The sequence below is a fragment of the Giraffa tippelskirchi genome, chromosome Y, assembly GCF_054371585.1.
Source record: "Giraffa tippelskirchi isolate mGirTip1 chromosome Y, T2T-mGirTip1v1.2.pri, whole genome shotgun sequence".
Taxonomy (NCBI): domain Eukaryota; kingdom Metazoa; phylum Chordata; class Mammalia; order Artiodactyla; family Giraffidae; genus Giraffa; species Giraffa tippelskirchi.
Window position 1 is genome coordinate 21,249,311 of NC_137290.1, and position 8,519 is coordinate 21,257,829.

The window sequence follows — 8,519 nt, forward strand, 5'->3', positions numbered from 1 at the left end:
GTCTCCAGCTAGAGTTTCCTGGCCTAGGATCTGCTTGCCGTGCTTTGGAAAGAGATTTAAAAGACAGATTAGTTCCAAAGCAGCACTTTGTCCTTCATGTAAAAACTAATGATTGTTATAGCCTTGAGTCCAAGATGGGCTCCATGGTGGGGGCTGGCTTGTATAATGCTGCTTGTGCATTGTAGAAAGGGGTAGAAGATACGCTTGATGTGTGTGTGTGTGTGTGTGTGTGTGTGTGTGTGTGTGTGTGTGTCTGCTTAGTCACTCAGTCATGTCCGGCGCTTTGCAACCCCATGAAATGTAGCCTGCCAGGCTCCTCTGTCTGTGGCCTTCTCCAGGCAACAATACTGGAGTGTGTTGCCATTTCCTTCTTCAAGGGATCTTCACGACCCAGGAAATGAACCCAGGTCTCCTGCATGGCAGGCAGTTTCTTTACCATCTTAGCTACCAGGGATGCCCACATTGCTTTGGGCAGAGACAAATATTGCCCCCAGCAGAGAACCACAGCAAACCACATGAAGCTAAAGTCATCTGGGCTGTCATTACAAGCTCCATTCACACAAGTGAATGCATCCAAGTAAACTGGAGGGTGGAGACAATGGTGCCTGGAGACTTGGCTATGTGTCTGCCTGCTACTCTCGTGTATGTAGGAGTCACTTGTGGTGAGTGAGCGTGGCAAGTGCCCTGTGATCCAGGAGGAGCCAAGGGCCCGTCCACCACAGTCAGGGCCAGGGGACACTCCTAAGTCCCACCTGACCGGGTGCAAGACTTCATGTGCTCAGGCCAGTGGGCCTTCTGGCAGGGGTAGTCAGAGTAGCTGGTATTCCGAAGCAGTAGAAAACGGCCTCCTTCTTGCAGTTGGTACACCACAGCTTCCTCTTGGTCTCGGCCACTGCCTGCTGCTCCTCCAGCTCCAGTTGCTTCTTCACCTCAGCAATGAGCTGGTCGTGCTCCATTTCTAGGCTCTGCCGCATCTCTGCCTTGGTCAGCTCTGCCAGAGGAGGGGAGGGGAGAGGATACCGACTTCATCGTCCATCCCAAGCCATGGGCTCATTCACACCAGGTCCGAAGGTGAATCCTATCAGGTGTGAATCCTTGGGTCGGGGATGTCCTGGTCATATGAGCCCGTTCAGAGACTCACCCAGCTTCCCTGAGATCCAACGTCTTTATCTGTAGAACGGGCATCCACCATGCTGACCATGAATGTCAGCATGATCATGAACGTCAGGTCCTGAGGATACTGAAAATGGGGCCCTGCGGTGATTCTGTAGGAAGTACTCACATAAAACCTCTGAAAAATGTCCACTCAATTCACTTTGAAATTTATCATTTGTATAAGCTTGTTTCTCTATCAAATACAGAGTACCTATGATCTGTAGGCACTGTTGTAAAGACTTTATAAATATGAACTCTTTTAATCCTTACTCCAACCTTAAGGAGGTGTATACTCCTATAATACCCATTTCACAGATGAGGAAACTGAGGCACACAGCTAAGATGAGCAGAGCTGCGGCTACAACTTGGGTATATTTCCTTTTTGATGTGTTTAGTGGCAGCAGATCTAATCTTCCAGACAGGGCATCAGGACTGATCACTGGGCTGACAGGACAATTATCCAACTGCTCAGGCTACTGAGACTTCTCACAATTTTACAACAGGTCAGAGCTCACAAGCAGGAGAAGCTACCACAGCTGTTGTGATGAATTTGTTGCTGATGTTGGTATTTGGAAGAGAGGAAAACGGGTTTCTGCCAGCTCCTGCTTCATACCTGGTTTCTCCAGGTTAGACTCCCTAGGATGCTGTGTTCTCCCTAAGAGTGGTAAGGCGGCCTGGCCTACTTTTGACTCAGTGCACATTTGGGCCTAATTCTAGACATGCCAAGAAGTTCCTATCCAGAACCTTTGTCAGTGGAGGCCAGGTCAGCATCACTTACCCAAGTTGTATTTCATGCCCGAGAGCTCCTGTTGGTGCAGCCACTGGAGGTCTCCCCCCCCCCCATACAGTTATATATTTATTCCTTGTTCAAATTCTCCATTATTATTGTTTTTTTTTAATTTTTTAAATATAAATTTATTTATTTTATTTGGAGGCTAATTACTTTGCAATATTTTAGTGGTTTTGCCATACATAGACATGAACCTGCCACGGGTGTACATGTGTTCCCCATCCTGAACCCTCCCCACACCTCACTTCCCATCCCATCCCTCTGGGTCATCCCAGTGCACCAGCCCCGAGCACCCTGTCTCATGCATGAAAAATGGACTGGCGATTAATTTTGCATGCAATAATATACATGTTTCAATTCCATTCTCCCTAATCATCCCATACTTGTCCTCTCCCAAATAGTCTAAAATCCTGTTCTATACCTTTGTGTCTCTTTCCCTGTCTGTCTCGCATTTAGGGTTATAATTACCATCTTTCTGAATCATATATATGCATTAGTATGCTGTATTTGTGTTTTTATTCCTGGCTTACTTTACTCTGTATAATAGGCTCCAGTTTCATCCACCTCATTAGATCTGATTTAAATGTATTCTTTTTAATGGCTGAGTAATATTCCATTGTGTATTTGTACCACAGCTTTCCTATCCATTCGTCTGCTCATTGACATCTAGGTTGCTTCCCTATCCTGGCTATTATGAACAGGGCTGCAATGAACACTGGGGAATACATGTCTCTTTCAATTCTGGCTTCCCCTTTGTATCTCAATCCTCAGCCTGCAGATCTGTATGGAGACAGAAAGACTTATAAAGTGCATCTGGGTGTTTGCTGTCAATAGGGCTTGGAAGCTCCAGAATCACGATACGGTTAATGTCATCTGCTGAATCAAAGAGTGGGAAGCCTGGTCTCTGCTGGCCTCCCCCAGATGGTTGTCAGTGGGTTAATTCAAATTCATGAGAAGTTCTGCTTAAACAAACAAACAAACAAATAAAAAAACAAAAAAAACCAAATACAAGTGGTCCATCTTTTCTAAGAGATGCTGCAGTAAAAGCCATTTAAAGTGAAAAAGGCCAGATTTTCAAAATAAATAGGACAGTGAGTGACCTACCTATGAACAAGTTCCATTCCTAGAGCACGGTCATAAGTGCAATTTCTTTGTAGAAGTCCAACAAAGTTAGCCTAAGCAACCAACTCACACAATCAGCTAGATAGTACAATACCAGGTACATCACTGCTGCTTTTATGCTTGCTTATGGACGTCCTGGGATTGAAATAAAGATACGGTAATACTGCACTCTATACAGTAAAGCACACAAAGCACAACGACTTGTAGAGGATGTGTGCGGGTGACAATGTACGCCAGGGAGGTGAACTAACTTACAGGATTAAACAGGCAAACATTCACGTCTTTCAAAATTCCCAACTTGAAGGTTCACACATAAGAGACTTCAGTTCTATTCAGCCCTTCAGTCATGTCCAACGCTCTGCGACTCCATGAACTGCAGGACACCAGGCCTTCCTGTCCATCACCAACTCCCGAAGTCCACCCAAACCCATGTCTGTTGAGTCGGTGATGCCATCCAACCATCTCATCCTCTGCCTTCCCCTTCTCCTCCTGCCTTCAATCCTTCCCAGCACCAAGGTCTTTGCAAATGAGTCAGCTCTTTGCATCCAGTGGCCAAAGTGTTGGACTTTCAGCTTCAGCATCAGTCCTTCCAATGTACGCCCAGGACTGATCTTCTTTAGGATGGACTGGCCGGATCTCCTGCAGTCCAAGGGCCTCTTAAGTGTCTTCTCCAACACTACAGCTCAAAAGCTTAAATTCTTTTGTTCTCAGCCCTCTTGATATCCCAATTCTCACATCCATACATGTCCACTGGAGAAACCATAGCCTTGACTAGACTGACCTCTGCTGACAAAGTGATGTCTCTCTGCTTTTTAATATGCTGTCAAGCTTGGTCATAACTTTCCTTTCAAGGAGTAAGCATCTTTAAATTTCATGGCTGCAATCAGCATCTGCAGTGATTTTGGAGCCCAGAAAATTTGAGTCAGCCACTATTTCCACTCTTTCCCCATCCATTTGCCGTGAAGTGATGCGACCGGATGCCATGATCTTAGTTTTCTGAATGTTGAGCTTTAAGCCAACTTATACGGAAATACATACACGTACATATTAGAAAAAGATCTTATGGTTAACAATACCTCTGAGAAAGGGTGGAGAATGAAATATGAATTCAATCAAGACAATAGATTTTTGTGTGTCTAGGTATCCATTTCACTTCGTTCTAAGAAGACATGTATGCACTGTCTGTAAAATGAGAAAAGAAAAGAGAAAAGTAAAACAGCAAGCTGCAAATTAATTTTTAAAAATAATGCCAAATGGAACGTGTCAGGCCTCTAGGATACAGTGGCCAGGCAACCAAGGGGAAGTAAACAAATAAAACAAGGACTATTTTTCTCCTGTCCATGTGGCAAAAAAAGAGCTGGTGCCATGGAGTGCAGATAGGGAGGCTTGGTACATTTCACAGCCTGTCTGTTCTGATATCTCGTCCTCTTGGAAGACTGAGGCTGCTCCTGCTGGCTTTGCTGCGGCTTCTGCTGGTGCTGCATCTTCTGCATGTGCCTCTTTTGGGTAGACGTTTGAAACTTACTTGATGAGGTCCGCACAACCTGTTGCATGGCCAGGGCAGTCTCCTTCGGTAAAACTGGCCTCTGCTTTTTCACCGGGTTTCTCAGGCTGCTGCTGCTGCTGGTGGTGGTGGTGGCTGGGCCGTGACCGTGCAGATGGTGCTGTTGGTGGCCGTGACCCCAGCCATGGGAGTTTGGGAGGATGAGTGGGTGAGGACCAGCATTTTGGGGGGAGACGGGCTGCCCGCTGTTGTGGATGATGAAGCTTCACCTATAACGGAAGCCAACACATGAAAAAACAAAACAGAAAGTTGACGGGACTCAGGCTGACCTGCAAGGTCTCCTGGCCAGTGAGTTCTAAGTGACCATCCCAGGCTGCCATGCCAAGGGCCTCCACGTGAATGGGCACATTCTTGCTTTACATGATTAAGCCACTTCTTCAGTGTATGCTAGCTTCAAATATCAGGCTCCTTGGATTACTCAAATGTGGGCTTGCTGATATTTGAGAAACTTGTCAAGGCCTCTGAGGGACTGAGGCCAACATGATCCAGCCCTTGGCCTGGAGTTGCCCACCTGCTAGTCGATGACCCACTGGCTGAACAGAATCGTTGCAAGTACCTTGTTTTACAAAGTTAGAGTTAGTAAGCACTTTGAGAAAGACTTAGCCAAAGTCCCTCTGGTCATTAACAGGAATCCTTTGCTTGGACAGGAAACCTACAGAGCATGTACCCCAAGGAACCAGACAGCCTCCCAGTGGCCAAAGCACTGAATACCAATGAATCACCCAGAACGAAGAATATTCCCTTTCATCTCTTCTAATTCCTTCCCGAAAAGTCTCAGTGTGGTCCTGGCAGTCTTGACACCTATCACTCAAGGGAACTCCACACCAAGGACAGAACCATCCCCAGCACAATGGTATTTATGGAGAATTTAGAAGCCTTGCTTTCGTTTTGACTGTAGTTCTCCATTTTGCATCTTTTATGCACAGCACAAAATACTGTTTTCCCTACTGTGTGGTAGTTAAGTTTAAGTTCAAAATTGTGTTCATTTTTTTAAACAGCTGCTGCTTCAGATAAGAAAATATACTCAGGCAATAAGTGAACAAGCAGGTTTTGGGAATGACAAAAATAATGACTACGAGTGACTGAGTTTGAAAAATGCTGCCTTTTGGAGTGCATCTTCTGGGAGAAAATGAGCTATGAGAGTGGAGGGCAGCATTTCAACAGACAGCAGGGAAATTTTGGAAGAGAACAGTTTTAGCCAAGACATGCCCAGGAGTAGGCAGAATTTTGGTGGGTGAGGTCAGGCAGTGAGAAGGGCTGGCCTGGGGGTGACCACATGAGTATTTATCTGTAAGGGGAAGGAGTCTGTTACGACTGCAGGGGCCCCAGGCACTGGAGAGATGAACATGCATCCCCAGAGAGGATTCCCTCGGGTTCACACAAAAAAAACACGGATGCAAGTCAGCATCCTTGATCTCACACAATGTGCCTGGACCTCAAACTGGGCTTAATAAAGACTGAAAGTGAGGTCGCTCAGTCGTGTCCAACTCTTTTGCAACCTCATGGACTGTAGCTCTCCAGGCTCCTCTGTCCATGGGATTTCCCAGGCAAGAATACTGAAGTGGGTTGCTATTTCCTTCCCCAGGGGATCTAACCAACCCAGGGAAAGAAACCTGGGCCTCCAGGATTGCATGCAGATTCTTTATTATCTGAGCCACCAAGGAAGCCCTTAATGACAACACCTTTTTTGAGGGGCTCAGCATGCTTCCACTGCATGACTCCATGCCTGTCATTTTTAGATTTCTGTCACCCAGAAAAGACGTGAATTCTTGATTATTCTAGGGGACATTTTCAGTTAGCTGTCGTTCTAGGAAAATCAAGGAGTGTGAAAGGAAAAGTATGCTGACAGGTTGACTTTTCCACCCGAGGGGGGAGGGGGGAGGGGGTCTTGGTGGTTACACAACTGACTGTCCCTCTTGCTCCTCCGGGGAAGAATTCAACCAAAGTCCTGGGCCAGAACACAGGGTGGGGCTGGGAGAAGAGCTCTACCTAGAGTGAGGTTGCCCCCATCCTTTCCCAGGATAACCTTTCAGATATCGGTCACAGCCTCTACCCCTTCCCCTTGCAGGGGCAGAAGTGGCTTTGAGCTTGCCCCTTGTAAAAGGTAGAGATCCCACAGGCAAGGCTTCTAACTTGCAAAAGCAAAAGCAACATTTGCGCCTCTCTTTTCTGCCATGTGATTAAAAAATATGCTGTCCTTGTGGATTAGCTAGTCTGATACCTCCTTGGGCAAAGGGCAACCACGAAAAGGTCCTTTCTCTCTCTCATCTTGCCAAAGCAAACAACTGGCTTTGAGCAGAGTGGTAACTGCTCTGAAAGAGTCCCATTCGAGCTCTTTTCCAAATTAAAAGACAAACAAACAAACAACAACAAAGCAGGAGTATGCAATCTGAAAACTTTCCAGGCTTGACACACTTTTGGGGAGTCTTCATTTATACACTAAAACGTTTTAATTTCTAAAGGATATGGAAGGTTTACTGGGGCAGTGGGGAGGGAGAGGAAAGGCCATGGGAAATTCCATTTGTCCTAAAACTTTGGGAGTATACACTCACCTGCTGTGTCAAAAAGAAGTGAATTTCTTAAAGGTCAACACTCCAAAGGCGACCCCACCCAACTAGCCTACTTATATCAGACCTAGGTCGCAGTCTTGTACATTAAAAAGGGACTTTTTAAGAGAAGGCTGGAAACGACTGATATGACACCTGTACGTGGAGTCAAGGTCCTGAAGCGAGCTCCCTTAGCCTCTGCTCTGGGATCTCTAGCTAGAAAAGCCATCTTTCGATCTGAGGATTCAGTTTCTCTGTATAAGCTGCACTCCTAACAGAAGATCACTTGGAGGTCACCAAGCACTCTTCAAAACACCAGTCACTTAATAAACACGTAAGTGAAAACACACCTTTGAAAAGATGCTCAACTGCAGAGTCTGACATGAAGCCAATTCTTCAAGACTGAAATCATCCTCAGGTGGCTCTGGATTTCAACTTCTGTGAAGTTCCTCTAACTGACTTCTTGTTTCAGAATCATCCTTTGCGTAAAATTCCCACCACGTTCAGAGGATGCTAGAGAAACTTCCTTCCGACACCAGTGAGAGGAACAGCTCAGTTGCATTTTATCACCTGGAGTGCTTTCTATTTGGGGGGGGGGAGGACATGAGCTATTTTAAAGCACTCATATGTTTTTTCCCTTTTCACTTCAACTTCAGGAAGCTCAGGGCCAAAAAGGAAGAGTGACTTTGCTAATTCTGAAGGCTGACATAGTTATTTCTGTATACAAACTTTCCCTACATCTCTCACTATTTCATGTTCATTTTTCTCGCTCTCTTGATTTCCATTTTATCAGTATATCTGAAATCCTCTCTGGAAGCAGTGAAAAAACCCACAACTAAACAAACAATGTACTTCAGAAAGAAAGGAATAGTATAAATCTGTCACTCATAGGAACACTGCCATCTGGGACCCAACAATTCCACAAACTTTATTGAAAAAATGCTACTCCCGTTGCTTTATGCAGCATCAGAAGTGCTCCCTCAAACCCCAATCCACACAGAATTGGGTGTTTCAGATGCCACTCATAATTTTAAGGGATGAGGTGGTGATCCATCCTTCCTGACTGACTCAACTGCTCTCTCTCTTCCTGCCCCATATCACTGAGAGATATTCCATCCTCTTTCAATGAATTCCAGGAACTGAGGTTCAGGAACCTGAACAGTTCACAATGATACAAACACAGAGGATAAAAGCTCAAAACCCATCCCCCCTCCTGCTTTAAGCAGTGAGACTAAGAAAACCCTAGGGGACACAGAACTGAGAAGATGGGTCCTGTCAGAAGCTGCCCATTGTCTGTATTGTCACTAAGTCATGTCCAGCTCTTTTGTGATCCCATGGACTA

At 45.6% G+C, this 8,519-nt stretch overlaps 1 long non-coding RNA gene across 1 annotated transcript; it reads right to left on the reverse strand.

Moving 5' to 3' along the window:
* Positions 1–2,966: 2,966 nt before the first annotated feature.
* LOC145537498 (uncharacterized) lies at positions 2,967–7,714 on the reverse strand. The gene is made up of 3 exons (XR_014076391.1): positions 7,528–7,714; positions 4,593–4,840; positions 2,967–4,249 (listed from the first exon to the last, which is right to left on the reverse strand). It is a non-coding gene; the product is annotated as an uncharacterized LOC145537498 (long non-coding RNA).
* Between the last annotated feature and the right edge of the window lie 805 nt (positions 7,715–8,519).